Genomic DNA, 17,602 nt, shown 5'->3' on the forward strand with positions numbered 1-17,602 from the left:
TCTTGGTTCCGGCAGTTTCTGTCTAGAAATTCCCCACTCAGACTCCGCCCTCCCTACAGCTCAAGTGTCACCATCGCTGCTTTCTCCAGGCAGAATTGCCATTGCCATCTCTTGTTGATCAGATAACTTTGCACAAATTTCTGTTTCATTTACCATACTATATATTAATTGTTACTATCTCCTGCATTTGATATTACGTTTCTCAAGGACTGAGATCCTGTCTGATTAATTCGTTTCAGCGTCTAGCACAGAACGTGGCGATCTGACTTCTAACCTCTATTTAAAAGCTGATTAAATTAACTTTTCGGACATTCAGTTGCCTCCTAATAATCAATAATTATTTTTTATTGAGTGACCACCATGTGTAATGCATTATGTTCAATGCATCATTTAACTGCGAATTTGTCTCTGTAAATGGTCTCTTAGCAATTCCGCCCCAAAGGAGTTAAGGACTACCTTTGGGGGACATAGATTTACCCACATAGCCCTTTATAGCTCCTTGGAATTTCATCATAGGAAGGATTAATAAAACAATGGGTTAAAAAACCTTGGCAGGGTTTCTGACAAAAAAGCAAACTCCCTATGACTGCAGCCCCGTTCATATTTACCAGGTTTTACACCTTTTCCTTGATGAGAACAACAATAATGAAAACAATAGCAGCAGCAATAATAATAACAGTAACAATAAAAATAACTATATTTTTATTTCACTTGATGTTGACTTCATGTGACCGCACATACGCTTTATACACAGGAGTTTTTTTTTTTTTAATCTCTGTAGTTAGAATTCCTCATTGCTTTATACTTGTCTGTTTATGACTTTATCTTCCTAATAATCTCTGTGAGCCACTTTTTAAAAAGAAAAGTATGTATTTAAAGTGTACAATATGATGATTTGTATATATATATATACACATAGTGAAATGATTACTACAGGCAAGCTAGTTAATGTATCATCTCCTTAGATGGTTACCTTTTTGTGTGTCATGAGAGCACCCGAAATCTACTGTCTTAGCATATTTCCAGTATTCAATACAGGATTTCATTAACTATAATCATCATGCTGTACATCGGATCTCTAGACTCATTCATCCTGCATAACTGGAACCTTGTACGCTGTGACCAACATCTCCCATCTCTGGCCTCAACCTTTGGTCACCACCATTCTACACTCCGCTTCTATGAGTTTGACTATTTTAGATTCTACACATAAGTGAAATCATAGAGTATTTGTCTTTCTGTGCAAAGCTTATTTTGTTTAGCATAAGGTCCTTCAGGTTTATCCATGTCGTAGCAAATGACAAGTTTTCCTTCTCCTTAAAAGCAGGCATTATCTTCCATGATTTCTATACTGTTTATACTGTTGTCCTTAATGGCTGTACTAATTTACATTCCCACCAACAGTGTTCAGGGGGTCCTTTTTCTCCACATCCTTCCCAACACTTGTTAAATGTTACCTTTCCTACTTAGTCTGTTACATCAGCTTCATAGCAATGGTGTGGTCCCTCTAGTGTACTTGCACACCCATTTTTTATTTCCTCAATACAGTATCTTGTAACTATTTGTTTACTTGTATATACTTCCCACTAGATTGTGAGGATTTTTAAACAAATATTATTTTTTCCACTTCAAAGATTAATACAGATATTGTTATGTTTATTGTTTTGTACTTTTCAAACCTCTTACACAAACCTTATGCAATTTTATCAAAGGTAAGATGATCCATCTGTTTTTTCACTTTGTACGTGATAAGGGAACGAAAGACAATAGATGGCTTGCCTAAGCTTAAGTGACTTGTACATGACAATAATAGGGTACTGACAATACATTTTTAAATCTGGAACCCTTTCTTATGGTTAACATCAAGAGCAAACTCTGAGATCCTCCCATTACCAACCCTAAATCTCAAACAGGCATTTGGTGAATTGACATTTACACAGCACAAATGAATTGGAGCCACAGGCAACTTCACTGAGGCACTAACAATGAAGTCAGCCTTTTCCCAGATAAGAATGGAGGTTAAATGCAGTGAAGCACCAACTTCTTCAGTCCTGTAAATTTCTCCTCCACCTCCAGACAGATGTCTCCCAATCTTTGTTCATTCCATCTTATTCTCAGCCCTGTGCGGCATATTCTTAAAGGAGCAGTCTTTATTTTTCTTTCTATCCCCAGCATTTGTCATAGGTCATAATTATGCTCCAATAAATGTCAAACAAAATAAAGAATGAGCAAATATTTAAAACACACACACACAAGTACGAAGGAACTCTGCCTTTCTGGCTTTATTTTTACAAGCCAGCCTTCTTTAAAAGCTTTTTTTATTTAAAAAAAAAAAAAAACCTGCTCCAGTCCCCAGCACAACCACATCAGAGAAAGCCTTAGGGAACAAGAGAGGATAAAAAGAGGCCCTTTAGAAGAATATGTTTGATCTCAGGTTAAACTTCCTTGAAAGTAATACTTCTATGGTACCTATTATAAAAAGTTTCCTAAGGGTGACAAATAGCTCTAATTTATAGCTTAAGTAGAATATATATATTAGCCCATTCTAACTGAAAACTATTTTAGCTTCAGTAGGATTTTTCTTTCTTTCTTTCTCTTTCTTTCTTTCTTTCTTTCTTTCTTTCTTTCTTTCTTTCTTTCTTTCTTTCTTTCTTTCTTTCTTTTTCTCTTTTTGGAAAGGTTTTGGTACAAAGAAAATCATACTTAAAAAGCCATAAGTGGAAGAGAGGTGGCTACCCAGGAAAAGTCAGAAGGGGTTGGGGCTGACTCTCCAACCTATACTTTACCAGTAATTTTATGCTTCTGCAGGGCTGGGCCAAGTGAACAGGGATTACCTAACCGCCACCCCAACCAGCCCCCCCCCCCCCGGAGAGAAGGAGAAAGAATGATGAAAGAGGCGGCAAGAGAGAAGCTCAAGTGGTTAGTGAGATCATAGGAGCCTGTAAGAAAGGAGGGAGAAGGGTACAAAGAACCACTCACCAACCAGCAACTCAAGTCGAGAATCTTTCTAGAAGCCCAGAAACTATGTTCAGGTTACTGAGAGAGTATTTGCTGCGCAAAGCTCCTCCAGCATAGAGATTCTAGAATATTTAGACACCTGAGAGGCTATCTGCTCACTGCTTCTCCCATCCCCTTCCTTTATAGCTTACACCATTACTTCCTAGTCCATAAGAAGATTCTTATGGAAGAATCCTTTCCAGCTGCTGCTGCCCAATACCCAGATATCACATATGTACTGAAAATCAGGAACAGAAAAACTATAATTTCACTCTAGCAAACTACTCAAAGTCTCTAGTGTAATTCTTCCTGGAAGTTTGGGATTAGGAGACATAGAGACAAAAGCATGATGGGAGGCCAATTTTGAAATAAATTCCTCAGAAGATAGTAATACATCCTTGACCTACTGAGATAGGAGCTTCTAACCTTCATCTTCAACTATCCTCTCTCTTTATTTGAATGCCTCCTCCTCTTTACCATCACATCTATTTCCCAGGTTCCACTTTCACCGTCTCTCATATGAACTATTGTGCTGGCTTCTAGATAATCTACCAGCGTTCAGTCTCATCCACATTCCAGTTTATTTTCAAAAGCAGCTTTCCTGAAGTACATATCATGAAGATTATGATTTAAAAAGAAAAATAAATCAAAACAAGCAAAACCTCAAAGCTACTTATGGCCCTCCAATTTAACAACACACTCCTTACATTGGTATTCATAGATCTCATGATTATCTCCAATTTACCATTCCAGCTATTCCTAGTCATGTATCCTTAGCTTCCACTACACTGATAACTGCTCAACATATTTTTCTATATCTCCCTTCTGGACTTTATTATTTGTATTATAGTTATTTGCAGATGTGTTTTGTTTGATCACCAGATGATGCTCCTTGATTTTAAAATCGTTGTTTGATTCAGTATTCAGCATGTAAAGTTTCAGCATCTTTATAGCATGGACACATAGGGGGCACCAAAAGATATTTATGGATGAACTTTGGGCTTTGGCCCCAAGGATTGCTAATCAAAATATAGATGGTTCTCAGATAAGCTACTCTTATTTGAGTCTCTGAGAGACTTTTCTTGAAAAAAAAAAAATGGGGGTAATACTTACTGTAAAACATTTCATTATATTTCTCTTATTTTACATGTCTTTTCAAAATAGTTTTAATATAGCACATCCAATTTTACAGGCAGTTTTGTTTCCAGTATATTATGACATAAACTATTCCCTAGCTCACTAAAAACTCATTGCACATATCATTTTGTAGCTGTAAAATATTCTGTTATAAAGATGTATCATTCGATCCTAAATTTTTTACTTTCAATATTACAAATTACATTAAATTTTCACATTACAATCACTTTCTTATGATAGTTATCATGAGAGAAAAATTAGTTCTAGATGGATTCATTTTGAAGTTTTTGGTATATTTTGCCAATTGCTATTGCTTTATTCTGTTTCATTTTTTGCCACACCTTCATAAGCACTAAATATTAATATATTTGAAAACTTCCAAATTTGGTAAGTAAAAAATTGCATATCAAAAATCTTTACAAATTTGATTGCTTATACATTGCATAATCTTTATTTTCATTTTCTATTGTTAATATGATCGAACCTTTCCCCACATTTTGTTTCCAGTTGTATTTCCTTTGTGAATTGCTTGTTCATGTCAATTATCTATTTATCCTGTGGAGTTTTAATACTCTTTTGTCCTGCAAATATCAGCCTTTTATACACACTCTTATTATATTTTAGTAAGCAGCTTATAGTCAGGGAAAAAACACCATACATGTGTTCAAGAAATCTGGTTTAAGTCCCATCACAACCATTATGTGACCTGGAGCAAGTCATTTCTCTTTAGACCTCATTATCCAAATCTGTGTAATGAGGATGATGGAATAGGAGCTCTAAGATCAAGGGAAAGGCCAAGCGGATGGGGCTACACTCCCAAACTCCTGCCTTCTACTTAATTAGAACAGCATTCCTTTTATCCATGTGCATATATGTGTGTATGTGTGTGTAAATCCCAAGGCCCCTTGATCTCTAATAGTCTTTCTGCCATTAATAGGTGGTAACCAGATTAGATAACTTTGTACTGTTGTTATTTTCAGCTTATAGATAAGGAAACTAAGGTTGCATACAAGTAAACATTATTCTTCAAGTCTGGCTAAGAGGAAGCTAGGACTTCCAACCTCATCGTGGTCCCTAGCCTCATCCTGAATCCAGAACCACCCTCTTTCCTGAAACTGGGCTGCTCAGCATTTCAGGGTCCTTCAGCATGTATATTCTAACAATGAAATGTTCAACAAATCTCCACCCTAAACCACTTGAGGTAACTCTGTTCCTTCCAAGCAGGCAAATTGTTCATAATAAATCAAGTCTCTCTGAGTTGATAATACCATCATGGCCTAGGAAGTGGTCACTGACCTCGAAGAGGACTCTGCTATCTGCTCAGCTATATAGACTTAGGGGAGATACTATACCACCTGACTTTTGTGACATCTGATTCTCTGAAAGTTTCAAAACTTTCTTTTTAAAAATTTTATAGCATTCAGTAATAATAACACAGTGCCTTCTTTTTTCTAAAACACCTTCATAGACATTTTCTCAATTGTTCATCATCACAATCTTATAAAGCAATTAAAGAAGAACTTACATCCTCATCACAAGATTAGGAAATTAAGACAAAAGTTTAGAGTGACTTGCTCAACATCACATGAAAAGTAGATCCAGGTTTTTGTCTACTGGTTCAGTGCTCTTTTCATTCAACCACTACTACCCAACTTTACCTCATTTAATAATTATTAGTTGGAGATCCACACTCGGTCCAATTTGTCATTATTACAGAGCTTCTGAACAGTCAGTCCTTCTACCCCCAGATCTCATGGAAGGGACCAAGAAACCAAAATTTATTTACCTCCTATCAAATAAATAAATAAGTAAATAAATCCATGTAAAACTCCCCCTCCCCTGTCCTGCTTATTTGCCTAATTAGAAATGATAATGCAAGATGATTAGCATTTAGATACCTAGGAAAGTTCCTAGCTAGGAAGAAGTTGGGGCTGGAAGTCCTAATTTATTTCTTCTTGATCATTCTGTGCAGATTTGTTAGAGCCATTTCAGCACGGGAGGGAGACTGAGTACAGCTAGTAAGAGGTGACATTCTAAATGTAAAGGACTCAACTTTTGAGAATGCTGGGATTGTTGGATACTTCTACTTTTGGTGAAAATCTGGACTTGTTTCTTCAGAGATCCTTTCCACCCTCAAGGAATTATGATTGAGTTTCTCAAGACTGTAATACTCTAGAACCTTAAGACTGTAAGGTCTTAAAGGCTACAGCTTTTAGAAAGTCTTGTAATTCTTGTGGAACAACTCTACAGATAGAGGATGAAGTTGTGAACTAGCCAGTTCTTGGCTGTCTCTATCTATCTTACTTCTAATCAGTTATTCACTTAAAGTTCCAAGAGCCTAAATGCTCATTAGAAAATATGAAAATTATGGCATATTCTTCATGGAATACTTTATACTCTGCATATAATTAAAATGACAAGAATACTTAGTATGTAACAAACAATACTTAACTTTATACAGCATTGTCCAAATTGTGTATTACACGGGAAAAAAAAATAAAAATTACCAAAGATAATCATGGTTGTTTCAATAGGGTAATTTTTATTTTCATTATGCTTTTCGCAATTTCCTAATATTCTAAATTATGCATGTATTTTCCTAATGAGAAAAAGTTTCAAATTCAAACGTGTCAAGTCACACATGGTACTGCCAATTTGTCTCAGGGTTGGAAAATAGAAGAGACCAGTCAGCGTAAAGGAGAGGGAGGGGACATCTGGGCTTTGTGTGGGCCTAGCTTTGAAGGGGAGGGACTAGCACTGGATAGCGTGGGGACTGACCGGGGTAGCTGGAGTTCAACCCGGAAGTGCTGACGGTGGCACCCTACCGGGCAAAATCCAGCCGCAGGAACTGGGAATTACGTGGCAGGCACAACACGCCAGCAGGGCACGCCTGGTCCAGGCCAACACCTCCTCCTCCCATAGTTCCCGCCCCCTGTCTCTCCCCATTGGTCCACTGAACAAAATTTTGGTTCCTAGGGCCCGCCCCATTACCAGCTAGAGTTGGAGCCGTCCTTTTCCCACTTGGAAGGGGCTGGCCATGTTGAGAGTGGAAGGATGCAAGAAGGTGGGGCGGTTTGCTTTCACCTGCTCAGCTGTACGCTCCCAGTTTTCCTCCCTAGTCAGCGCTATCTGGAATAAATGGAAAGGGAGGTGTACTGCTTGGGGGCTGGGCATTGTGTGAAGTGCAGACCCCTCCTGCACTTTCTCCAGTTCTCTGAAGGCCCGATGAGTTTTAGTTTTTCAGAAGTGATGTCACAGAAGCTGCGCATAGTCCTATTGCGGAGGTTAATGTCTCAGAACCACTGAAAATCAGAGATCCTTAGAAATAGGATGACCATATAATTTATTGTTTCAAACTAGCTTTGAGAGCCTAAAGGGATACTATTAAAAATTACAATTGGCACAGCAGTCATAAGTGTGGACTGTTCTGAAATTTATAGCCGTTCTACTTAGATATTACCAGGTCGTAGGCCCAGCTCAAGTTTTAAAACTTTTATTGTGGTAAAATTTCTATTTAAAAAATCTTTCATTTTAACAATTTTAAGCGTACAATTCAGTGGCATTTACTGCAGTCACAAAACTGTGCAACCATCACCATTATCTATTTCCAGAAATTTTCATCACCTCCAAACAGGAACTCTACGCCTTTATATTTTCCCCATTGCCCCCTCCACCAGTAATCTCTAATTAACTTTCTGTTTCTTTGGATTTGCTTATTCTAGATATTTCATGTAATTGAAATCATGTAATATTTTTTCTTTTGTTTCTGGCTGTTTTTCACTTAGAATGTTTTTAAGGTTCATCCATGTTGTAGCACATATCAATTTCCTGAGCCCTTTATTCCATTTTATGGGTAAATAATATTACATTGTATGGACATACCACTATTTGTTTATTCATTCATGTGTTGATAGACTCATGGATTTTCTACCTTTTGGCTATTGTGAATAATGCTACTATTAACGTGCCCATACAAGTATTTGTTTTCATTCTCTGCTTTCAATTATTTTGAGTATATACTTCGGAGTGGTATTGCTGAATCATGTGATAAGTCTATATTTTAACTTTTTGAGGAACTGCCATATTGTTTTCCACAGCAGCTACATCATTTTACCTTCCCACCAGCAATGTACAAGGGTTCCAATTTGTTCATGTCCACACCAACACTTATTTTCCGATTTTTATTTTTATTTTTTATTGCTGTCCTTGTAATGAGAAATGGTATCTAGTTTTGGTCTGTATTAACTAATGACAAATGATAATGTGGATCTTTTTGTGTGCTTCTTGATTATTTGTATGTCTTCTCTAAGGAAATTTCTATTCATGTCATTTGCCCGTTTTTTGAACTGTTGAGTTATAGTTTTTTACATATTCTAAATATTAAACCCCTAACAGATGTATGATTAGCAAATATTTTCTCCCATCTGTGGAATGCCTTTTCATTCTGTTGATAGTGTCCTTTGATACAACAAGGTTTTAATTTTAGCCAAGTCTAATTTATCTATTTTTTCTTCTGTTGGTTGTGCTTTTGGAATCATAGTTAAGAAACATTGCCAAATCCAAGGTCATGTGGCCCATCTCATTTTACGGATGGAGAAACTGAAGCTGATAGGGTCAAAAGCCTGAGGGCTCGAGGTCACTGAACGTTAATGACAGCTGAGATGAAAATCCAGAGATTTGTAACCAGTGATTGAGAAAATCATAATAATGCACCTTAAAAAATTATTGAGTGGAGTTTTATCTTCAATAATAAAACAATATAATAGAGTAAACCTACAGAACAATTTTGCTCCTAGAATAAAGAGAGAAGGTTGTAAAAATAGTTCAAATTATTATGACAATAAATAACTCTGGATAATTTTGGAATCAGTTTTAAACAAACAAATGAAAGTTAATGTCTGCGATAAAGAAACAAAGAGAATCTTGGCTTACTCCAGGGCATAAAGTTTAGAGGATGGCCCTTTAATTCATGGCCTGGAATACTAGGATTTTAGAAATCTAAATTTCCCTGGCTGAGCTACCTGAGGTGCTCCCTACTGAAGCCAAGAGCCAAAATGTCAATTTCACTTGAAATTTTTTTCACCACTGTACATTAGTAAAAATGCCCTTGCAAATTTGACTTTTTTAAAAAGCTGAGCACACATCTCTAAAGTTTAAGTTCTGTTAGAGTCTTCATTCTTATTTTATCTGTTAATTTAAAAAGTAAATATTAGGAATTTCACTTTCTCTAAGATTTGTATAGTTCACTCTTTCAGGGCTTGAACAAAACTAGACCTCCTACTATGTATCCAAGTCAAGATGAATGTGGTATATTTGGAATGCCAATGTTTCCCCATCACATTAATTTCTGAACATTTTTAAATGGCATTTTTTTTTCCTTTCAATAATAAGATTTGGGATAGAGAGCAATTAATTAGAAATCACAAAAATAAGATAGAATGATTCTTAGACCTTGCCCTAATTGTAGTAGGTGGTAATGGTGGTGAGGTCGTTCACATGTTATGTTGTGCTTTTAAAAATATATATGAAAGCTTTTACTTTTGGAAAATTTAAAAAATTTCTGTTCAAATAGAAGTTGTATTCACTCTTTATTTAATTTTATAAATGGAGAAATTGCCAATTATAATCTTCTTTCAAATTTTTCCACCAACCTTCCCACTCCTTGAGCCAGTCTTCTATTAGAACTGTCCTTAAAAATAAGCAATGTAAGGGGGGGGGAGGTGTGTATAAATACGATTTTTGTACCTGCAGAGCATATCTCATCTCAGGAACACATAAAAGGCATAATAATTATCTCCTTTGCTCCTTCTCATAATTTCTGCAAAAAAGAATTATAGTATTTTATTTTATCCTCCCTATAAAAATCAGGCCATTCTAGTGTAATATGTTTTCTAGCTCAATCTCTCTGTTGATTATGTGAGGTCACTTGGTTCTAAAATTGTTTTTAGATTAGGGTAGTTTCACTGCTAAGGAGAGAACCTCTTAGCCAGTCTGTGGGGCAGCAAGATCTCATTTCTTAGTAGTTAAATGTTACTCATAACTGGAATTGCCAGATTTAGTGAATAAAAATGAGGATGCCCAATTAAATTTTGAATATAAAATCTCAAATACAGTTTTAATTGGAAATCCTATATTTTATCTGGCAACCCACTCCATAATACACCAATAATATACATCTGGTATTTCAATTTAACATGTATTTATTGAACACTACTAGAGTAAAATGTTGGGCTAGGCTTTGTAGGTCAAACTGAAGGTAAAATTTATGTCCTTATGGACTCTGTGATTATTGGTCATTACAAAAGAAGATACTAAAATTATATGTAAACAAATGAAAACTACACATATAACAACATTACTACATAAAGCAGCTGATTGTCAGTCTCTGTGAATTTTGTTTCTTTTAATAGAGTTGGTCCTTTCCAAGTATTTGTATTTTTAAAAACAACAGAGCCCTTCCTCTAGTAGTAAAGCTCTATCTTGAAATTAACATGGCTTTGCTATCAAAGCATAAGCCTATGGTATTAAGCAGGATTATCTAACATTTTAATTCTGTACAATAAAGTGAAAAATTAGAAAACTAGACACTTAAATGCTCTTTTTTCATAATTTCAAGCTTGCTTTATTTTAATTTGTGAGCAATATTTAATAAATAGTGGTTTGTTATACTTGAGCTTTTCATTTTACCTTCTGGTAAGAATTTAATGGAATTTAATGATCCCTAAGTAAACACTTAAGAAGATGGTACTTAAAGGAACCCTGTGATCCCTTTGCAACTAATTGGTTTTTATTATTTATTTATTTATTTAATTTATTTATTTTAATTAGTTTCAAGTATACAATACATTGGTGGACATTATATAGTTCATAAAACCATTCCCCCAATTGCTCCTTCCCTCCCTTGGTCCTTCTCCTAGCCAACATGTTAATGCTAACTGCATTCTCTATGCCATACTCCCCTTCCCCGTGACCATCTATCAACTACTAATTTGTGTTTCTTTAACCCTTCATTCCATTATTCCAGTCCCCCAACCCCCTTCCCCTCTGTCCATCACCAAATCGTTCAAATCCTACCATTTGCAATGACATGGATAGACCTAGAGGTTCTTATGCTGAGTGAAATAAGTCAGACAGAGAAGATAAATACCATATGATTTTACTTATATGTGGAATCTAAGGAACAGAAAGAAAAAACTAATCAAAAATAGACTCACAACTGATTGTTTTGCAGAGTAATTTTATTCTCTAATTTATGAGCTCCTAAGTAAAATGGTTTAGTAATTTAAATACTAATGTTGTTTTCTATCAAAAAAAATTAAAGAGAGAGAGTGACATCTCTACAAAATTTTTTTTAACTTCTCCTTCCAAATGATAGTAACTATTTATTGAGTTCTTTCTCTATGCAGGCACTGTGCTAAATGCTTTACAAATATCATTTAATTTAATTCTTATGCGGAAACCAACTCTGGAGAAGTTAGAGATGTGGTCTTATATTTTTGGAGGATCTCTGGTGACCTTGTAAAAACTAGCAATAGAAAGCACAACGGTACACAACATTTTTTTAAAAGATTTTTAAAAGACACAATTCCTTTTGAAACTTTCTTTTCTCTTTTTTCTGGCCACCACTCTTACTGGTTTCCCTGCTTACTTTCTGGTATTTCTTCACAGATTACTTTCTCTGCCTGACTTTAAATATTACTGTTCTATAAGAGTTCTGTCCTGACCTCTCAGTCTGTACACTACTTAGGTCATCACACCTATCATGACTACAGCTGCCACCTGTAAGCTGATGGCTCCAAAATCTCTATCTCTATTTCCAGCTCAGATTTGTGCCGTCAGCTTCAGACTGGTATAGTATAATAATAAAAATACTTATCAACAGTGGTTCCTCTCTTGAGCTCTGGCTATAAGAAAATGCAAACAGAAAACTCATTAGATGAGGAGAGAAATCCTATTCTTAGAGAAATAAGATTCACCCATATCTTACTAAATTTTAAAGTGGTGGGTGAAATATAAAATATATACATGATATCTGAAGTCTATACTATAATATACTATTCTTGAGAGAACCTGTAAGCTAGAGTTTTAATGCACTTGCTCCTCTCTTACTTTATTCTAACTTACTTCTTAATTTAAATTTTTTTTACATATCTGTCTCACCAGGAGATTGATGTAAGCTCACCCAATTTTTTTCTGCTTTGTCTTTCAAGTAGGAAAGCACAGTGCTTGGCACACAGTAGGCAAAAGTGTTTGTAGAATGAATAAATGAACAAATGAACAAATGAATGTATCAGGGCAGAGCATACTTGAAACTGAACTAGTGTATTAGTGGAGTGAATGTTGATGGTGGGCTGCCAAATATCATTTATCATCTTTTGCTCCTTATAACAAAATTAAAATTTTATTATAATAATCTGTCTTCCTCCACATAGCCATATACATTTGTAATCCAGACATAGTAATCCTATTTCTCTTGCCAGTGACAGATTTAGGATGGGTATATAAAGGAATTCTGGTCAATGACATGTAATGGTGGATTCTGGGAGAAGTTTTTCCCTTATAAATGGAGATATATAGAGGCATCTTCTTTCTTTGGACTTTATAGTATCTAGATGTATCAGCTTGAACTGTGACAGCTATCTTGTGATTATTGGGGAAGTTAGTATCTAAGGGCAAAGTCAATATATGGAAGACAACAGAGCAGAAAGACAGAGCATCTGATCCTTGCAGACATTGCTGGTTGGAAATTAACCAACTCTGAAGCTGTCCTAGCTTGGGACTTCTTTATGTGATTCGCCCTATTTTTAAAACTATTTAGGGTTGAGTTTTCTGTTTCTTCTAGCTCAAAGATTCATAACTGATGATGTTAGTAAATGGTTAACATAGCAAACATTTTTTTTTCTCATCATATTACAGTGGAATGTGAACAAAGGGCAGATGTTAACTGTGTTGTTTTCTCTGTTGTCTGTATTGGACTATAGCTGCAATGTAAATATTTTTGCAAGCCTTCTCTGGAAAAACTGTTTGCACACACTAACCTTGATAATCTCATATCTCGGCAACAAAAACAACAATTAACATATCAGGTGAAGACAGGAAGACAGATTTTAGGATTAGAGATATGAAAACTTCTCGCTTTTACCGATGAAAATAATGAGAATTTTTGGCCTGACTCTATACTGGATGCTGGCATTTTCAGGCCAAGGGAAGAGTCCTAATAGTAATAATTTTCAGAAGACTTGAAGATATATTTTGATATTAGTTGTAGTTATTACAGTATTTTTAAGTAAGTTTCAGCATTTTTACCTTTTTCTCCTCCCCTCCATCTACTCAAATTATGCCAATATGTCAAGATGCAGCTAAGATTTCACCCTTGTCATAAACATATTGAATCATGCAACCTCTCTCTAATTTCTTCCAGCAGTAATTGCTTTTTGTATTTCATTTGTCAACTGGTCATGCAATGCTGTGTGAGATTTCTAGTGTTTTGAAATGTTCAAATCTTTAATATTTAACTTTTCATATGTCTTTCCTCTTCAACTACATTGTAAGCTCTTCGATGACAGAATAAATGTCAAGATATTACCAAGAAGCACCTCATTGATTGGGTAATAAATTGTCAGTTTATTTAATTAACAAATAAACAAATAATTGTTTACATTTTTAATATACAATGTTAAGGGTGTATAGAAGGAAGAGATTTAGCAAAGGAATTAAAAAGCTCTTGAGAAATTTTCCTTGTATTTTGTTGCTGAGAGCTACATAGTTTTATGGGATTGCAAAAATATCCTTATTTTACCTCATAAAGTATGTAGTAGTTCAGTGGCAATAGATATGGGGAATCAAATAAGACAGCATTTAAGTGTTTATATGAATTTGGTCCCCATGCTTTATTTTCTTTCCCCTTTCCTCAAAACAAAGCACATTGCCTTGTTTCGTTTGTCCATACGAATGTTGAAACACATTAAACAATGTATAGAGACTTGGAAATAGGTTCATGGGTATTTGCTGCATTGCTGTTTTTAACAGACTTTTTAAAAGAGCAATTTTAAGTTCATAGAAAAATTGAGGAAGGTATAGAGATTTTCCATATATCTCTTGCCCCAACACATGCATATCCTCCCTCATTATCAATATCCTCCACCAGAGTGGTACATTTGTTACTACTGTTGAACCTATATTGGCACATTATTGTCACCTGAAAACTGTTGTTTATGTTAGGGTTCATTCTTGGTATTATACATTTTATAGTTCCACTGCCCTAATCATTACCCATTCAACCCTCTCTCCCTCTGAACCCCTGGCAACATCGATCCTTTTAGTGTCTCTTTAGTTTTGGCTTTTTTTAGAAACACGAACATTTAATGTAAACATCCAGCTATCATGAACATTAAAACCCTTTTTTCATCCTATATTCAATGTGATGATGCTGGTACATAATATGATGTATTATTATTTATTTTTACTTTTTTATTGAGATGTAGTTCACATACCATAAAATTCACTCTTTTAAGTGTACAATTCAGTGTGTTTTAGTATATTCATAACGTTGTACAACCATAACCTCTAATTTCAGATAATCTCATCACTCCCAAAAAGAAGGACTAATGTGTGTGGTCTTTTATATCTGACTTCTTAGCATAATGTTTTCAAGATTCATCCATGTCATTTCATGTATCAGCACTTCATTCCTTTTCATGAACGAATAATATTTTATTGTATGGATATGCCACGTTTGGTTACCTATTCACTAGTTGGGTTGTTTCCACTTTTTAGCTACTAGAAATAATGCTCCTGTGAACATACGTGTGCACGTTTTTGTGCGGACATGTTTTCAGTTCTCTTGGATGTATGCTGGAAGTGGAATTGCTGAGTTATACTGTAACTATATGTTTAACATTATGAGGAAGTGCCAAACTGATTTCCAAAGTGATTTTACCATTTTATATTCCCAACAGCAATGTATTACGGTGCAATTTGCTCCATATCTACTCCAAAAATTGTTATTTTTCTGTCTTTTTTCTTCTAGTCACCTTAGTGGGTGTGAGGTGGTATCTCACATTGTTTTTGATTTTGTATTTTCCCAATGACTAATTAATTATGTTGAGCATCTTTTCATTTGGTTGTTGGCAATTCGTATGTCTTCTCTGAAGAAATGTCTGTTCAATCGTTTGTTTTTAATTGGGTTGTTTTCTTTTTATTGTTGTAAAATTTCTTTTTGTATTCTGGTTACTACACCCTTATCAGATCTGTGATTGGTAAATTATTTCTCTCATTTTGAATGTTGTCTTTTCACTTTCTTGGTTTTAAATTTTAATGCGGTCCAATTTGTCTATTTTTTTCTTCATTGCTTGTGCTTTTGTGTCATGTCTAAGAGACGTAATCTAAGGTCACAAAAATTTACACCTATGTTTTCTTCTAATAATTTTACAATTTTAGTTCTTATATTTAAGTTTGATTCATTTTGAGTTAATTTTTATAAAAGACATGAGGTAATGGGCCAAGATCATTCTTTAGCATGTGGATATCCAGTTGTCCATGCACCAATTATTTAAAAGACTGTGCCCTTTTCCAGTAAATTGTCTTGGCACCATGTTGAAATCAACTGACCATAAAGGTATGGATATATTTCTACACTCTCAATTTGATTCCATTGATGTATATGTGTATCCTTATGCTACTACTACAGTGTTGATTGTTTTGGCTATTCTGGGTCCTTTGAATATCCACATGAATCCCCAGATTAGCTTGTCAATTTCTGAAAAAGAAAATCCAGCTGATATTTGGCTAGGCAATGCGTTGAATCTGTAGATCAATTTGGAGAGTATTTGCATCCCAACAATATTAAATTTTCCAATCCATGAACATGGATGGGATTTTTTTCCATTTAGTTAGGTCTTCTTTAATATTGTATAGTTTTCAGGGTAAATACCTTGAATTTCTTTTGTTAAATTTATGAATATTTTATTCTTTCTGATCCTCTTGTAAATAGAACTGTTTTCTTAATTTCAGTTTCTATTTCTCATTGCCAATGTATAGAAATACAATTGATTTTTATATATTTGTGTTCTGCGACCTCACTGAAACTAATTTATTATTAGCTTAAAAAAATTTTTGTGTGAACCTCTGAGTGTAAGCCTTAAGATTTAATATATACAAGATCATGTCTTCTGCAAATAAATATTGTTGTAGTTCTTCCTTTTAATTAAGTGTGCCTTTTATTCCTTTTTCTTCTCTAATTGGCCCAACTAGAACTTCAAATACAGGTTGAATACAAGTGTGGAGAGTGGAGATTCTTGTTCCTGATCTTAGGTGGAAATCATTCCGTCTTTCAACTATGAATATGAGGTTAGCTTTGGATTTTTCACAAATGCTTTATCAGGTTGAGGAATTTCCCTTCTAACATGTTTGTTGAGTATTTTTTTCATGGAAGAGTGTTAGATTCTGTCAAATGCTTTTTCTGTGTCTATTGATATGATTGTGTGTTTTTGTGTTTATTCTATTTATATTACATTCATTGATTTTTCATATGTTGACACAACATACTTTACTTTCCTAGGATAAATCTCATTTGATCATGATGCATAATTCTTTTTACATGCTGCTCGATTAGGTATGCTAGTTATTTTTTTATTTTTATTTTTTTGAGGAATTCGAGTCTACATTCATAAGGAGCATTGGTCTCTTTTTTTACTTTCGAGGTCTTTGTGTAGTTTCAGTATCAAGTTAATATCGCTCTAATATAATGATTTGGAAAGTATTAACCTCATCTTCTACTTTCTGGAAGAATCCATGAAGGATTAGTATTAATTTGAATTTAAATGTTTAATAGTATTCATCGGTGTAGCCATCAGTCCTTGGAAAGTTTTTTGATTACTAATTCTCTTTACTTGTAGGTATATTCAGATTTTTTCTTGGGTCAGTTTTGGTAATATGTCTTTCTTGGAATTTGATTTCATTTCATCTAATTTGAGTCTTTTCTCTTTTTTCTTGATCAATCTAGCTAAGGGTTTGTAAATTTTGTTAATTCTTTTCAAATATTAACTTTCGGTTTTATTGATTTCACTATGGTTTTCCTATTCTTTATTTCATATATTTCTGCTCTAATCATTATATCCTTCATTCTGCTTCCTTGTTTCTGCTGTTTTTAGTTTCTTAAGGTGGAAGATTAGGTTATTGATTTGAGGTCTTCCTTTTTTTAATATAGGAATTTACAGCTATAAATTTATCTCTAAGTGCTGCTTTTATGGTACCTCATGAATTTTGGCATGTTTTCTTTTTCATTCATCTCAAAGTATATTCTAATTTCCCTTACACTTTCTTCTTTGACCTATTTTTTATTTAGGAGTGTGTTATTTAATTTCCACATATGTGCGGATTTCCCAAATTTCCTTCTGTTATTCACTTGTAATTTCATGTCATTGTTGTTAAAGAACATCCTTTGTATGATTCTAATCCTTTTACATCT

Source organism: Rousettus aegyptiacus, unplaced genomic scaffold (genome assembly GCF_014176215.1).
Source record: "Rousettus aegyptiacus isolate mRouAeg1 unplaced genomic scaffold, mRouAeg1.p scaffold_m13_p_5, whole genome shotgun sequence".
NCBI lineage: Eukaryota > Metazoa > Chordata > Mammalia > Chiroptera > Pteropodidae > Rousettus > Rousettus aegyptiacus.